Consider the following 17,449-nt stretch of genomic DNA (forward strand, 5'->3'; position numbering starts at 1 on the left):
GGATACTATTATGTGAAATGTTTTTTGGTTTGATAATAAATAAATTTTATTTAAATATTTTTATTTTGATTTTTATATTTATAGTTATTTGATTACGTGGGTTTTTACCACGATTTCGTTATGATAAATTAATATATTTAGTTTGGAAATTAATTTTACCTTTGTCTTTATTTTTATTTGTCTTTAATTTTTCTATTAAATTATTTAACTTATATCATTAATTTAAGTATTAAGTTAATAGAATTAAATTCTATTTTTTATTTTCAAAATAAATATTTTAAATAAATTAATTAACTAAATTAATAATTTATCTCATAACTTTATGATATAAAAGTTAATGAAAAAGTAAGAAAAATAAATTGTTGTAAAAATTTGCCCTGTTGTAATAAATGGGTATTCAACTGGTTGTATCCCAATTCAGGTTAAAATAAAAAATGTTATAATAAATATTCAGAATAAAAATTTATTTAATGGGTAAAATTTATTTCTTAAAAAATTTTTATTGTTTAATATAGGTAAGATTAATAAAATTAAAATTGAAAGTATTAAAGCAATAACCCCTCCTAATTTATTAGGGATTGCTCGTAAAATTGAATAAGAAAATAAAAAATATCATTCTGGTTGAATGTGATTTGGTGTAATTATTGAATTTGCTATAATAAAATTATTGTGATCATTTAGTAGGTATGGAAAAATTAAAGCTAAAATAAAAAATATTCATATAAATATGATTAATCCAATTAAATCTTTAATTAGAAAATATGGAGAAAAAGTAATTTTATCAAAATTTCTATTAATTCCTAGTGGATTATTAGAACCTGTTAAATGAAGAAAGAATAAGTGAATAAAAGTAAATAAAATAATAATAAATGGTAAAATAAAATGGATTGAGAAAAATCGTGTTAATGTAGCATTATTAATTGAGAATCCCCCTCAAATTCAAATAACAATTGAATTTCCTAAATAAGGAATTGCTGATAATAAATTTGTGATTACTGTTGCCCCCCAAAATGATATTTGTCCTCATGGTAATACATAACCTACAAATGCTGTTATTATTGTTAATAATAATAAAATTACTCCAATAATTCATGTTATTTTAAAGTTGAAAGAATTTATATAGATACCATCGTCTAATATGAATATAAATTATAATAAAAAATATAGAAGCCCCATTTGCATGGAAAGATCGGATTAATCATCCAAAGTTAATATTTCGATTTATATTAATAATTCTTTGAAAAGCTAAATTAATATCTGTTTTATAATGGAAGGCTAAAAATAATCCTGTTAAAATTTGATTAATTAAACAAATTATTAATAAAGATCCAAAATTTCATATAAAACTAATTCTAGCTGGTGTAGGTAAATTTAATATTGGGGATAAAGTTTTTAGTATATTTTTTTTCATTAATTATTTTTTTGTCGAATTGGTCCTTTATTAATTTTTAGTATTCAAATAATTAAAATTAATATAAAAAAAAGGATTAAGATAATTAAATAAATTATTAAATTATTTGGTATTATGAATATATTTAATAAATTAAAATTATCTTCAAATATAAATTTATTTTCATAATTGAAATTTTCAAGATTGAGATTTAATTTTAAATAAAAGATTAACATTAAAATTAATGTTAATTTATAAATTATAATTTTATAATTTTTATTAATATTTAATTCATTAAAAGCAATTCTTGAAATATATAAAAAAATAATTATTAATCCTCCAATGTATAAGATAAATACTATAAATGAAATTCATGCTGTTTTAGTAATTATATTAATTATTAATGTTAAAGTTATAGTTTGAATTAAAATGATTAAGTTTGATCTAATTGGTGATTTTATTATAGTTAATAAAATTGCTATGGTTAAATTAGTTAATAAAATAAATTTTAAAATTCAGTATATATTTTAATTAAAATATTAATTTTGGAGATTAATGATAATATGTATATATTTATACTGATTTATTTTAAATAATTTTATAATTTTGATTTACAATATCAATGTTTTTTTTAAACTATTAAAATGATAAATTTATTTATTTTAGTATTAATATTTATATTATTTTCTGGAGTTTTATTTTATATTTTTAATTTTAATCATTTATTAATAATACTTTTAGGATTAGAATATTTATTATTAATTTTATCTTTATTATTTTTATTAAATTTAATAATATTTATTAAACAATATGTTTTATTATTAATTTTTTTTATTTTTTGTATTAGTGAAAGAGTTTTAGGTTTAACAATTTTGATTTTAATAGTTCGTATATATGGTAATGATTACTTAAAGTCATTAATAATTTTACAATGTTAATAATTTTAATATTAATTTTATTTAGTATGATTTTTTTTAGTCTTAATTTTAAAAGATGATGATTAGCCCAGAATTTTTTTTTTTTTTTTTTTTTTTTTATATATTTCAAGATACCTATGTTTAATTATTTTTTAAATGTTAGTTATTTATTTGGTATAGATATATTTTCTTATTTGATATTTATATTAGGTGTTTGAATTATTAGATTAGTTTATATTTCTAGATTTAGTCTTAAGAATAATTATTTAAAGTATTTTAATTTTTTAATATTTATTTTTATTATTATTTTTTATTTTTGTTTTTTTAGAAATAATTTTATTTTATTTTATATTTTTTATGAAATTAATTTAATTCCTGTTATTATTTTAATTTATGGTTGAGGTTATCAATATGAGCGTTTTAAGGCTGGTTTTTATTTATTTATTTATATAATTTTTTTTTCTTTACCTTTTTTTTCTTGTTTATTGAGTTTAAATAATTTTAATTTTATATTTATATATTATTATGATTACTTATATAATTTAAATTTTTATTATTATTTATTTTTAATAATAATTTTTTTAGTTAAGATACCTTTATTTATATTTCATATTTGACTTCCAAAGGCTCATGTTGAGGCTCCTATTAGTGGTTCAATAATTTTAGCTGGGATTATATTAAAATTAGGTGGTTTTGGTATTTATCATGTTTTAATATTAGTTTTTAAAGTTAACTTAAAATTTAATTATTTATTTATTTCTTTATGTTTATTAGGTATATTGGTTTTAAGATTAGTTTGTTTTTTTCAGAGAGACTTAAAAATTTTGATTGCTTATTCTTCTGTTGTTCATATAGCTTTAGTAATTATTGGGTTTTTAACTTTAAATAATTGTGGTTATTTTGGTTCATTAATTTTAATATTTGGCCATGGTTTATGTTCTTCTGGTTTATTTTGTTTAAGAAATATTTGTTATTTACGTTTTAAAAGTCGAAGTTTATTTTTAAATAAGGGTTTAATTAATATTTATCCTGTTTTATCATTTTGGTGATTTTTATTATGTTCTTCAAATATATCTTTTCCCCCATCTTTAAATTTATTTGGTGAATTATTTTTATTAATTAGTTTAATAATTTGATTAGATTATTTTTATATATTATATTTTTTAATTATAATTTTAATATTTTTATATAGTTTATATTTATATTTATATACTCAATATGGTAAATTATTTTTTAATATAAATTATTTAGTTTATATTAATTTAAGAGAATATATATTATTATTTATGCATTGAGTTCCATTAAATTTAATTTTTTTAATTATAGAATTATTTTGTTATTTAAATAGTTTATTTAAAATATTAATTTGTGGAATTAAAGATTATATTTTTATATTTAAATAATTAAATTTAATTTTTTTTTTTTTTTTTTTTTTTTTTATTTTATTTTATTTGTAGTTTTTTTTTATTATAGGTTTATTAATGATTTATTTTGATAAATTTTATTTTATTGAATATATATTTTTTTTTTTTAATTCTTGTATAGTTTTATATGTTATTTTAATAGATTGAATATCTTTAATATTTATTTCTTTTGTTTTTTTAATTTCTTCTATAATTTTATTATATAGTATAGAATATATAAATTATGATTTTAATAAGAGTCGATTTTTAATATTAATAAATTTTTTTATTATATTTATATTTTTTTTGGTTATTAGTCCTAATTTGATTAGAATTTTATTAGGTTGGGATGGTTTAGGGATGGTTTCTTTTTGTTTAGTTGTTTTTTATCAAAATAAAAAATCTTATAGTTCAGGTTTAGTAACAGTTATTTTAAATCGTTTAGGTGATTTATTTATTATTATATCTATAATTTGAATATTAAATTTTGGTTCTTGAAATTTTATTTTAATTGATTATTATGTTAATTTAAATTATTTATTTTTTATTATATTGATAATTATAATAGCTTCTTTAACTAAGAGAGCTCAGATTCCTTTTTCTTCTTGACTTCCTTTAGCTATAGCAGCCCCTACTCCTGTTTCTTCATTAGTTCATTCTTCTACTTTAGTTACTGCTGGTATTTACTTAATAATTCGTTTTAATGAAATTTTTTTAAATTTTTCTTTTTTAAATTATTTAATAGTAATTTCTTGTTTGACAATATTAATAGCTGGTTTGAATGCAATTTTTGAATTTGATTTAAAGAAAATTATTGCTTTTTCTACTTTAAGACAAATAAGATTTATATTTATAATTTTATGTTTAGGTAAAATTGATATATGTTTTTTTTATTTATTAATACATGCTTTATTTAAATCTATAATATTTTTAAGAGCTGGGATTTTAATTTTAAATATAAATAATAATCAAGATATTCGTAAAATGGGTGGTTTAATTGATTATTTACCTTTTTGTGGTTTAATTTTTATATTTACTTTAATGTCTTTATGTGGTTTTCCTTTTTTTTGTAGTTTTTATTCAAAGGATTTAATTTTTGAATATTTTTTAATAATAAATTTAAATTTTTTTTTTTTTTTTTTTTTTTTATTTTCTTTTTTTTTAACTTTTTTTTATTCTATTCGTGTAATTTATTATTTAATAATAATAAATTTTTCTATATATAATTATATAATAATTGTTAAATTTGAAAGAAAAATTTTGATTATTAGAATAATATTTATTAGATTTATTATAATTTTTTTTGGTTCTTTTTTTATATGATTGATATTTTATAAGTTTGATTTAATTTTATTAGAATTTAAATTTAAAATTTTAAGAGTTTTAATTTTATTTTTTAGAATTTGATTTTTTTTTGAACTTAATAATTTTTTATTTTCTATAAGTTATTTTATTTCTTTATTTAATGTTTTTTTTTTTGGTATAATATGAAATTTATTATTTTTTAAGGTTAATTTTTTTTTAAATAATTTTCTTTATGTTGGTTTTTTTTCTTTAAAAGTTTTCGAGGTTGGTTGAATTGAATATAATTTAAATAGAGGTTTAATTTTTTTTTTTAAAAAATTAATTTTATTTAGTCAAAATATTTTTTTAAATAGTTATAAGGTTTATATTTTATTATTTTTTTTATGATTTTTAATTATTTTATTTTTTAATTATTAAATTTGAATAGCTTAATTATAGAGCATTATATTGAAGATATAAAGGTAAATTTAAATTTTTTAAATAATTTTAAAAATTTTATTTTTTAAAAAAAAAGTTTTATTTTGAAATAAAGACTAAATCTTAGTTAAGGTTATTTTTGTGTTTTTAAAAAAAGGTAAAATTTTGATTTAATTTTAATTTTTTTTTTATGGTAAGGTAGCTACCTTTGCAAATTTTTAAAAATTTTTATTTTTTAAAAAAAAAGTTTTATTTTGAAATAAAGACTAAATCTTAGTTAAGGTTATTTTTGTGTTTTTAAAAAAAGGTAAAATTTTGATTTAATTTTAATTTTTTTTTATGGTAAGGTAGCTACCTTTGCAAATTTTTAAAAATTTTATTTTTTAAAAAAAAAGTTTTATTTTGAAATAAAGACTAAATCTTAGTTAAGGTTATTTTTGTGTTTTTAAAAAAAGGTAAAATTTTGATTTAATTTTAATTTTTTTTTATGGTAAGGTAGCTACCTTTGCAAATTTTTAAAAATTTTATTTTTTAAAAAAAAAGTTTTATTTTGAAATAAAGACTAAATCTTAGTTAAGGTTATTTTTTTGTTTTTAAAAAAAGGTAAAATTTTGATTTAATTTTAATTTTTTTTTATGGTAAGGTAGCTATCTTTGCAAATTTTTAAAAATTTTATTTTTTAAAAAAAAAGTTTTATTTTGAAATAAAGACTAAATCTTAGTTAAGGTTATTTTTGTGTTTTTAAAAAAAGGTAAAATTTTGATTTAATTTTAATTTTTTTTTATGGTAAGGTAGCTACCTTTGCAAATTTTTAAAAATTTTATTTTTTAAAAAAAAAGTTTTATTTTGAAATAAAGACTAAATCTTAGTTAAGGTTATTTTTTTGTTTTTAAAAAAAGGTAAAATTTTGATTTAATTTTAATTTTTTTTTATGGTAAGGTAGCTACCTTTGCAAATTTTTAAAAATTTTATTTTTTAAAAAAAAAGTTTTATTTTGAAATAAAGACTAAATCTTAGTTAAGGTTATTTTTGTGTTTTTAAAAAAAGGTAAAATTTTGATTTAATTTTAATTTTTTTTTTATGGTAAGGTAGCTACCTTTGCAAATTTTTAAAAATTTTATTTTTTAAAAAAAAAGTTTTATTTTGAAATAAAGACTAAATCTTAGTTAAGGTTATTTTTTTGTTTTTAAAAAAAGGTAAAATTTTGATTTAATTTTAATTTTTTTTTATGGTAAGGTAGCTATCTTTGCAAATTTTTAAAAATTTTATTTTTTAAAAAAAAAGTTTTATTTTGAAATAAAGACTAAATCTTAGTTAAGGTTATTTTTGTGTTTTTAAAAAAAGGTAAAATTTTGATTTAATTTTAATTTTTTTTTATGGTAAGGTAGCTACCTTTGCAAATTTTTAAAAATTTTATTTTTTAAAAAAAAAGTTTTATTTTGAAATAAAGACTAAATCTTAGTTAAGGTTATTTTTGTGTTTTTAAAAAAAGGTAAAATTTTGATTTAATTTTAATTTTTTTTTATGGTAAGGTAGCTACCTTTGCAAATTTTTAAAAATTTTATTTTTTAAAAAAAAAGTTTTATTTTGAAATAAAGACTAAATCTTAGTTAAGGTTATTTTTGTGTTTTTAAAAAAAGGTAAAATTTTGATTTAATTTTAATTTTTTTTTATGGTAAGGTAGCTACCTTTGCAAATTTTTAAAAATTTTATTTTTTAAAAAAAAAGTTTTATTTTGAAATAAAGACTAAATCTTAGTTAAGGTTATTTTTGTGTTTTTAAAAAAAGGTAAAATTTTGATTTAATTTTAATTTTTTTTTATGGTAAGGTAGCTACCTTTGCAAATTTTTAAAAATTTTATTTTTTAAAAAATTATTTATAAATAATATATTATTTTTATATTGAAAATATAATGTTTTATTTTAAACTAATAAATATTTAAAGATTAAACATTAATAATGCTTTAAAAGATAGTTAGCAGCTTCTTTTTTAAAAATCTTTTTAATTGGAATTTTTTTTTCAATATTATTATTAACAGTAATAAACCTCTATTTTGGTTTCAATTAAAAATAAGGATTAAAAAAATCTATTATTAAGTCGAAATTAATATGTAATTTATTACTTCTTATTTAAGATAAATTATAAAATAATTTTTAAAAGCAAATTAAATGTTATAAATTTTAACTATTATCCTTTAAATTTTTCAATTTAATGATCCAAATTTTCATTCATAAAAAATAGTAATAATTATAAATATAAAAAAAATAATAAACATTAAATTAAAGTAAATTATGTTTGAAATCTTAAAGTTTAAAATTATTGGTATAATAATTGAAATTTCGATATCAAAAATTAAAAAAATAATTGCAATTAAATAAAAATTTAATGAAAATGGGATTCGTGATTTATTAAATGGGTCAAAACCACATTCAAAGGGTGCTGACTTATTATAATTAAATTTTATTTTTATATTAATTATAATTATTAGTATAAAAAGAATTATTAAAATAATAAATATTACAATTATTGAAATTAAATTTAATATAATTATTTTATTTAAATTTTAAACTTTTTGATTGGAAATCAAATATACTAATTTATATTAATAAAATTAATTATTTCATCAATAAAAAGTTATATAAAGAAATAGTCAAATGATATCAATAAAATGTCAATATCAAGCTCCTAATTCAAATCTGATATGATGAATATGAGAAAAGTGAAGTTTAATTATTCGTATAAGATTGATAATTAAAAAAATTGTTCCGATAATTACATGTAAACCATGAAATCCTGTTGCTATATAAAAAGAAGAACCAAAAATTGAATCTGAGAATGTAAATGTAGCTTGTTTATATTCTAATATTTGAAGTATTAGAAAGTAGATACTTAAAATAATTGTTAAATTTATAAAAATGATAGTTTTTTTTTTAGAATTATTAAGTAAGTAAAGATGAGCTAAAGTAACAGTAAAACTTGATGTTAATAAAATAATTGTATTTAATAAAGGAATTAATAATGGATTGAAAAATATAATATTTTTTGGTGGTCAATTTAGTCCTAGTTCAATTGATGGTGCTAAAGAATTGTGTAGAAAATTTCAAAAAAAAGAAATAAATAAAAATATTTCAGAGATAATAAATAAGATTATTCTAAATTTGATTAAATTTATAATATAAAAATTATGATTACCTTGAAATGTTCTTTCTCGAATTACATCTCGTCATCATAAGATAGAAATACTAATAATTATTAGTAGATTAAATAATGATATTATATTTATTTTAAAATTTATAATTATAATATTAGAAATTATTAAATTAAATGTATTAAATGCTATTAAGATAGGTCATGGACTTAATCTTAAAATAAAATATGGTTGATTAATTTTTATCATTATTCACTAGAGTATAAAGATGAAAGAATTGAGAATACATAACTTTGAATTAAAGCTACGCATAATTCAAAAATTATTATAAATATTTGAATAAAAATAATAATAATTATAAGTGAATTAAAATTTAATAGAGTTATTAATAAATGTCCTGCAATTAAATTAGCTGTTAAACGAATAGAAAGAGATATTGGTCGAATAATAATTCTTATTGTTTCAATAATTGTTATTAATGGGGCTAGGTAAATTGGTGTATTTAAAGGAATCAAGTGTGCAATTATATTTTTAGTGTTTTTACAAGTTGACAAAATAATAAAAAATATTCAAAATGGAATAGCTAAAGTAACAGAAAATACTATATGACTTGATGATGAAAAAATATATGGGAATAAGCTAAAAAAATTATTAAGTAGAATAAATATAAAAAGTGAAATAAATAAAAATGCAGGAGATTTAGTTTTTTTTATTTTATAAAGTATTAGTATTTCATTGTTTAGTATATTAAATATTTTAAATAATAATCAGTTTATTCGATTTGGTAAGATTCATAAAAAGTTTGGTATAAATAAAATGATTAAAAGAGTTCTGATTCAATTTATTTCTAAATTAAAAATTGTTGTTGATGGGTCAAAAATATTAAATAAATTTGTTGTAATTTTTTATGTTATTTTTTTTAAAAAAATTAATTTTTAAGTTTTTAATAAAATTAAAATATAGTAAGTTTATGATTACATAAAATGTAGAAAAAAAAAATAAGAATAAAATTAATCAATTAATTGGTGCTATTTGAGGAATTAAGTGATATTAATAAATAATTTTAATTTGACAAATTAATGTTATGCTTTAACTAATCTCTTTCATTAGAAGTAATTGCTAATTTACTATATTTTGATTTAAGAGATCATTACTTTGCTTTTCAGTCATCTAATGAATTAAAAATTTTTAATTCAATAAATAAATTTATTTAAATTAATTGATTCAATTTGAATAGGTATAAATCTGTGATTAATACCACAAATTTCTGAGCATTGTCCAAAGTATATTCCTGGTCGATTTATAAAAAGATTAATTTGATTTATTCGTCCTGGGATTGCATCAATTTTAATAGCTAAACTTGGAATTGTTCATGAATGAATTACATCGTCTGACGAAATTAAGAGTCGAATATTAAATTTAAATGGGATAATAGTTTTATTATCTACTTCAATTAATCGAAAATTTTCTTTATTTAATTCATTTATTATATAAGATTCAAATTCAATATTTGAAAAATCTGAATATTCATATGATCAGAATCATTGATGACCAAAAATTTTAATTGTTAAAATTGGGCATTTAATTTCATCTATTAAGTATAGTAGGTGAAGTGAAGGTATAGCAATAAAAATTAAAATAATTGGTGGAGTTGTAGTTCAGATAAATTCAATTATTTGATTTTCAGAGATTTTAATATTAATAAATTTATTTTTTATAATAAAAATTATTATATAAGTAATTGTTGTTATAATTATAATAATAATGAAAATTGTATGATCGTGAAAAAAAATTAATTGTTCTATTAGTGGTGAATTACTATTTTGAAATCTTAGTTTTATTCAAGTTATAATTTCTAAAAAAAGATTATTCTTTATAAATGAATTTTAAGTTCATTGCATATAGTTTCTGCCATATTAGAAATTAATAATTAGAGGTAATTCTGAATATGAATGTTCTAAGGGTGGTAAATTATGAATTCATTCAATAGAATTTCTTAAATTTAATTTAAAAATAGTTGTTTTTTTTAAAAAAATTCTATTTCAAATACAATAAATTAAAATAATAATTCTAAATGTTGAAATTATTGAACCAATTGATGAAATTATATTTCATAGTAAAAAATTATTTGGGTAATCTGTGTATCGTCGAGGTATACCATTTAAACCTAAAAAATGTTGGGGGAAGAAAGTTATATTTACCCCAATAAATATTAAAATGAATTGAATTTTTAAAATAAAATTATTTATTGAAAATCCAGTGAAAATTGGGAATCAATGAATTAAACTAGCAATAATAGCAAATACAATTCCTATTGATAATACATAGTGGAAATGAGCTACTACATAGTAAGTATCGTGAAGAATGATATCAATAGATGAATTAGCAAGAATTACTCCTGTCAATCCTCCAATTGTGAATAAAAAAATAAAACCTAAAGATCAAATTGTGGAAGGTGAAAAATTAATTTTAGATCCATAAATAGTAGCTAATCATCTAAAAATTTTAATTCCTGTTGGAATTGCAATAATTATAGTTGCTGATGTAAAATATGCTCGTGTATCAACGTCTATTCCAATTGTAAATATATGATGTGCTCATACAATAAATCCTAATAATCCAATAGTTAGTATAGCATAGATTATACTAATATTACCGAATGTTTCGTTTTTATTACTTTCTTGACTAATAATATGTGAAATTAATCCAAATCCGGGTAAAATTAAAATATATACTTCTGGATGTCCAAAAAATCAGAATAAATGTTGATAAAGAATTGGATCTCCTCCTCCTGCAGGGTCAAAGAATGATGTATTTAAATTACGATCAGTAAGAAGTATAGTAATTGCACCAGCTAAAACAGGTAAGGATAAAATTAATAATATAGCTGTAATTAAAATTGATCAAGGGAATAATGGAATTTGATTTAATTTTATATTATTAGGTATTATATTTAAAATTGTACAAATAAAATTAATTGCTCCTAAAATTGATGAGATTCCTGCTAAATGTAGAGAAAAAATTGTTAAATCAACTGAAATATTATTATGAGCAATATTATTAGATAAAGGGGGATAAATTGTTCATCCTGTTCCTGTTCCGTTATTAATTATAAAACTACAAATTATTATTATTAATGAAGGAGGTAATAATCAAAATCTAATATTATTTAATCGTGGGAATGATATATCAGGGCATCCTATTATTATAGGAATTAATCAATTTCCAAAACCACCAATAACAATTGGTATAGTTATAAAAAAAATTATAATAAAAGCGTGAATTGTAACAATTACATTATATAATTGATTATTATTAATAATTGAATTAATTTGACTTAGTTCTAGTCGAATTAAGATTCTAAGGGATGAACCAATTATACCTGATCAAATACCAAATAAAAAATATAAAGTTCCAATATCTTTATGATTAGTTGAAAAGATTCATTTTATAGATAAAATGGCTGATAATAGGTTATAAATTGTAAATTTATATATAGATTTAAAAAATCTTTTTATCAATAACTTTATATTCAAATTCTATGATATTAAATTGCAAATTTAAAGGTATTAATTATTTTAATTAAGGTTTAAAAAAAAATATTTTTAATTTTGAAGATTAATAGTTTAATTTAACTTAAAACCTTAATAAATAAATAAATAACTAAAAAATAATCTAAAGAAGTTAATAAATATTAATAAGTTGTAATTATTTTTTTTTAATTGAAGATATCATTTATTGAATAAGTTAAAATTAAATAATATGAAATAAGTTATTTTAATATAAAAATATAAATTTAAAATTGTTAATATAATTAATATTATTATAATTAAATATAAATTATTATAAATTAAGTTTTTGATTAATATTCATTTTATTAAAAACCCAATTATAGGTGGTAATCCTATAATTGAAAAAATTAATATTATTAAATTTAGTTTAAAGAAAAAATTTAAATTAAAAAATTTTATTTGATTAATATAATTAATATTATAATTATTTAAAATTTTAATAATTAAAAAATTTAAAATTGAGTAAATTAAAAAATAATTGATTCATAATTTATTATTTATTAAAATTGCAAATAGTATTCATGTTGAATTATTGATTGAAGATATTGCTAAGATTTTACGTATAGAATTTTGATTTATTCCAAAAATTGAGTTTATTGAAATTAAAATAATTAAGAAAATTAAATTTTTATCAATATTTAGATATGAAATTAAAACAAATGGGGAAATTTTTTGTCAAGTTATTATTAATAGGCATGAAAATCAATTTAATCCTTCTATTATTGAAGGTAATCATAAGTGAAAAGGTATTAATCTTAATTTTATTAATAGTGGTAAAATAATTAAAATATTACTATTATTTATAAAAAAAAAATTTTTATTAATTAAGAAAATTAATAATAAAATTGAAGCAAAAGCTTGAATTAAGAAATATTTTATTGTAGCTTCAATAGAGTAAATTGATGATTTAAAATTTAAAATAGGAATAATTGAGAATAAGTTTAATTCTAACCCTATTCATATTGAAAGTCAATTAGATGCTGAAATTGATATTAAAGTTCTAAATATTAATATAATTAAAAATATTATTTTTGTTAAATTTAAATTTATCAGAAAAAAGAATATTATTCTATATTTGAAGTATGAATCCAAAAGCTTAATTTAGCTTATTTTTCTAATTTACTTATACTTAAGTGTTTATGCATATAAATTTTTGAAATTTATGGATTAGTTTAATTCTTAAAGTATAATAAAAGTATATATAATACATGATTTACTCTATCAAAGTAACCCTTTTTCAGGCATTTTATTTTTAAAATATTATTTAATAAAAAAATGTTTATTGGTTTATAAATGTATTAGAAAAAATATCAGAAAATTTTTTAAAAAAAAATATTTTAATGAGGCATGACGTTTCTATTTATCTGAAAAGGGGGGCTATGCCCCTCCAAAAAAAAAAAGAAGGAAGAAGAGTATATAGAGGATTTATAAATATGTATAGTAGTATACATATATAGACTTCATATGTATATAGTATATATATATAATATAAATATACATCTATATAGCTTATATATTTATATATATATATATATATATATATATAAATCCTTATATGATGTTAATAATCTATACATTTAATATATATATATATATATTAATATATAAATCCTTATATGAATATATATAGATATTTATTGTATATATATATATAAGAGGTAAAGAAGAAAAGTATTAGTTATTTTATATTAATAATATTAATTTGATTAAAATAATTAATTTAAGTAATTATATTTAAAAACAGAAACTAATAAATTGTATTAAAATTTAGATTTAAAATTTAAATAGTATTATAATTAAAAAATATTAGAATTAAAGTTAAAATAATTAATTTAAGTAATTATATTTAAAAAACAGAAACTAATAAATTGTATTAAAATTTAGATTTAAAATTTAAATAGTATTATAATTAAAAAATATTAGAATTAAAGTTAAAATAATTCAGTTAATTATTTAAATTTTGATTTAATTATTTATTTAAAATTTATAATATTATAAAAACCGTATTATTTTAATTTTACTAATAATTATAATTTATTTTGTTATAAAATTTTATTTAATTAAAAAGATACATGAAATTTTTTGATTGTTAATAATTTCTTAAAGGATTTTAATTATTCTCAGTATTAAGTATTAAATATTAAAGAAATTTAGATTTAATTATTAATTTAAGTATAAACTAAATATGTGCCAGCAGTTGCGGTTAAACATAATATACAAATAAAATAGTTTGGTTATTAGTATTAAATATAATTTATAATTTAATTTTTTTTTTAAAAAGTAAAATTTAATTAAATATTATTATTATAATTATTTTATTCTATTAAATTTTATTTAAAACTAGGATTAGATACCCTATTATAAAAATTTAAATTAATTTACTAAAAAATTAATAGTTATGTTCTTTAAATTTAAAAAATTTGGCGGTATTTTAGTCTTATTAGAGGAACCTGTTTATTAATTGATAATCCACGATTAATTTTACTTATTTAATTAATTCATATATCGCTGTCATGAATATATTAAAAAATTTATTTTCTTTATTTATTATTATATTTTATGTTAAGTCAAGATGTGGTTTATAAATAAGAATATAATGGGTTACATTAAATTTTATTTTTGGATTTTAAATGAAAATTAAAATGAAATTGGATTTAATAGTAAATTTATTTATTTTGTTAATATGAAGAAAGATCTAAAATATGTACATATTGCCCGTCATTCTTATTAAAAATAAGACAAGTCGTAACAAAGTAAATGTACTGGAAAGTGTATTTAGAAAGATTAATAAATATCTAAATTTAAGTATATCATTTACAATGATAAGATGTTGTTAAACTTTATTTAAATTTATTTTATTAATATAATAATTTTTATTTGATTTTTTATAAAAATAATTTATTTATTTAAGGTTTTAGTATTTATTAAAAATTAATTTATAGATTTATAGTTTAATAGTATTGTGAAAGAAATAATTAAATTTATAAAAGAATTAATTTAGTACCTTTTGTATCAGGGTTGATTAAAATTTTTAATTTTTTTTTAAATTCTCAAAATTTATAGAGTTAATTTTATTATTAATTTATTGTGTTATAAATATTTATAAAATAATATTAGTTTTTGAAATTTAATTCGTTATATTATATTTAGTTATTTAAGATTTAAATTTAATTTAAAATTTTAAAAGTTATTTTGATTTTGTTGATTAATATTTTAAATTTAAATTATTTTAGGGATAAGCTTGAAATTTTTATATAATAATTTATTTATTTTAATAATTTATAGGAATAGAAATTTTTATTTAAGTTTGTAAAAATTTATTATTTATTTATTTTTAATTTATTATAAATTATTTATTATTAATATTAAATTTTATTAATGAATATTTAATTAATAGTAATAATGATTAAATTAGTATAATTTACATTTATAAATTATGAATTCGGCAAAAATTATTTTCATCTGTTTAACAAAAACATTGTATTAAGTTTAATTTAATATAGGATCTGCTCAATGATTTATTAAATAGCTGCAGTATTTTGACTGTGCAAAGGTAGCATAATAATTAGTCTTTTAATTGAGGACTTGTATGAAAGATTTGATGAGAAATAAACTTTATTATTTATATAATTAAAATTTTATTTTTAAGTAAAAAAGCTTAAATTATTTAAAGGGACGATAAGACCCTATAAAACTTTATAAATTTTAATTTTAATTTTTTTGGTTTTATAAATATTTTATTTTTATAATTTATTTTATTGGGGTGATAAAAAAAATTAATAAACTTTTTTTAAAATTTAACATTATTTAATGAATTTTTGAATTAAAATTTTTAATTAAAGGAAAAAGTTACTTTAGGGATAACAGCGTAATTAATTTTTTAAGTCCAAATTTAAAAATTAGTTTGCGACCTCGATGTTGAATTAAGATTAATCTTAGGTGCAAAATTTTAAGTATTAGGTCTGTTCGACCTTTAAATTCTTACATGATTTGAGTTCAAACCGGTGTAAGCCAGGTTGGTTTCTATCTTTTAAAAATTAATTTGTTTTAGTACGAAAGGATTAAATAATTAAATTAAATTTTTATTAAATGAATAAAAATAATTTAACTATTTTGGCAGATAATTGTGTTAAATTTAGAATTTAATTATATAATTTTTATTATAGATAGTAATTTTTATATTTGTTATAATTATTAATTTTTTGATTTTATTTTTAATAGTTTTTATAAGAGTTGCTTTTTTTACTTTATTAGAGCGTAAAGTTTTAGGTTATATTCAATTACGTAAAGGTCCGAATAAGTTTTTGATTAAAGGTATTTTTCAACCTATAGGTGATGGGTTAAAATTATTTTTAAAGAAGTTAATTATCCGAGTAATATAAATTTTTTTATTTTTATAATTTCTCCTTTATTGGGTTTATTAATTTCAATTTTTTTTTGATTTATTTATCCTTATATTGGTATGAACTATATTATAGGATTTGGTTTAATTTATATATTTTGTTGTTCAAGTTTAATAGTTTATATTTTTTTAATAATTAGATGATCTTCGAATTCTAATTATTCAGTTTTAGGTATAATTCGGTTTATTTCTCAAATGATTTCATATGAAGTTAGAATAATAATTATTATTATAAATTTAATATTTTTAATTAATAGTTTTAATTTAAATGATTTTTATATCTATCAAATTAATTTAAAATTTTTTTTTTTTCTTTTTTTTTTGTTTATTTTATTATTAATTAGATTTTTAGCTGAAATAAATCGTTCTCCTTTTGATTTTTCTGAGGGTGAATCAGAATTAGTTTCTGGATTTAATATTGAATTTAGAAGTTTATCTTTTATTTTTATTTTTATATCTGAATATATAAGAATTATATTTATAGGGATACTATTATGTGAAATGTTTTTGGTTTGATAATAAATAAATTTTATTTAAATATTTTTATTTTGATTTTTATATTTATAGTTATTTGATTACGTGGGTTTTTACCACGATTTCGTTATGATAAATTAATATATTTAGTTTGGAAATTAATTTTACCTTTGTCTTTATTTTTATTTGTCTTTAATTTTTCTATTAAATTATTTAACTTATATCATTAATTTAAGTATTAAGTTAATAGAATTAAATTCTATTTTTTATTTTCAAAATAAATATTTTAAATAAATTAATTAACTAAATTAATAATTTATCTCATAACTTTATGATATAAAAGTTAATGAAAAAGTAAGAAAAATAAATTGTTGTAAAAATTTGCCCTGTTGTAATAAATGGGTATTCAACTGGTTGTATC

At 16.4% G+C, this 17,449-nt stretch overlaps 2 pseudogenes across 1 annotated transcript; both read right to left on the reverse strand.

Annotated features, from left to right (window-relative positions):
• Positions 1–295: 295 nt before the first annotated feature.
• LOC132931510 (cytochrome b-like) lies at positions 296–1,874 on the reverse strand (annotated as a pseudogene). The gene has a single exon (XR_009662679.1). The product of XR_009662679.1 is annotated as a cytochrome b-like (transcript).
• A 7,882-nt stretch (positions 1,875–9,756) lies between these two features.
• LOC132931511 (cytochrome c oxidase subunit 2-like) lies at positions 9,757–10,439 on the reverse strand (annotated as a pseudogene).
• Between the last annotated feature and the right edge of the window lie 7,010 nt (positions 10,440–17,449).

Source organism: Rhopalosiphum padi, unplaced genomic scaffold, assembly GCF_020882245.1.
Source record: "Rhopalosiphum padi isolate XX-2018 unplaced genomic scaffold, ASM2088224v1 scaffold12, whole genome shotgun sequence".
In the NCBI taxonomy this organism is placed as follows: Eukaryota; Metazoa; Arthropoda; class Insecta; order Hemiptera; family Aphididae; genus Rhopalosiphum; species Rhopalosiphum padi.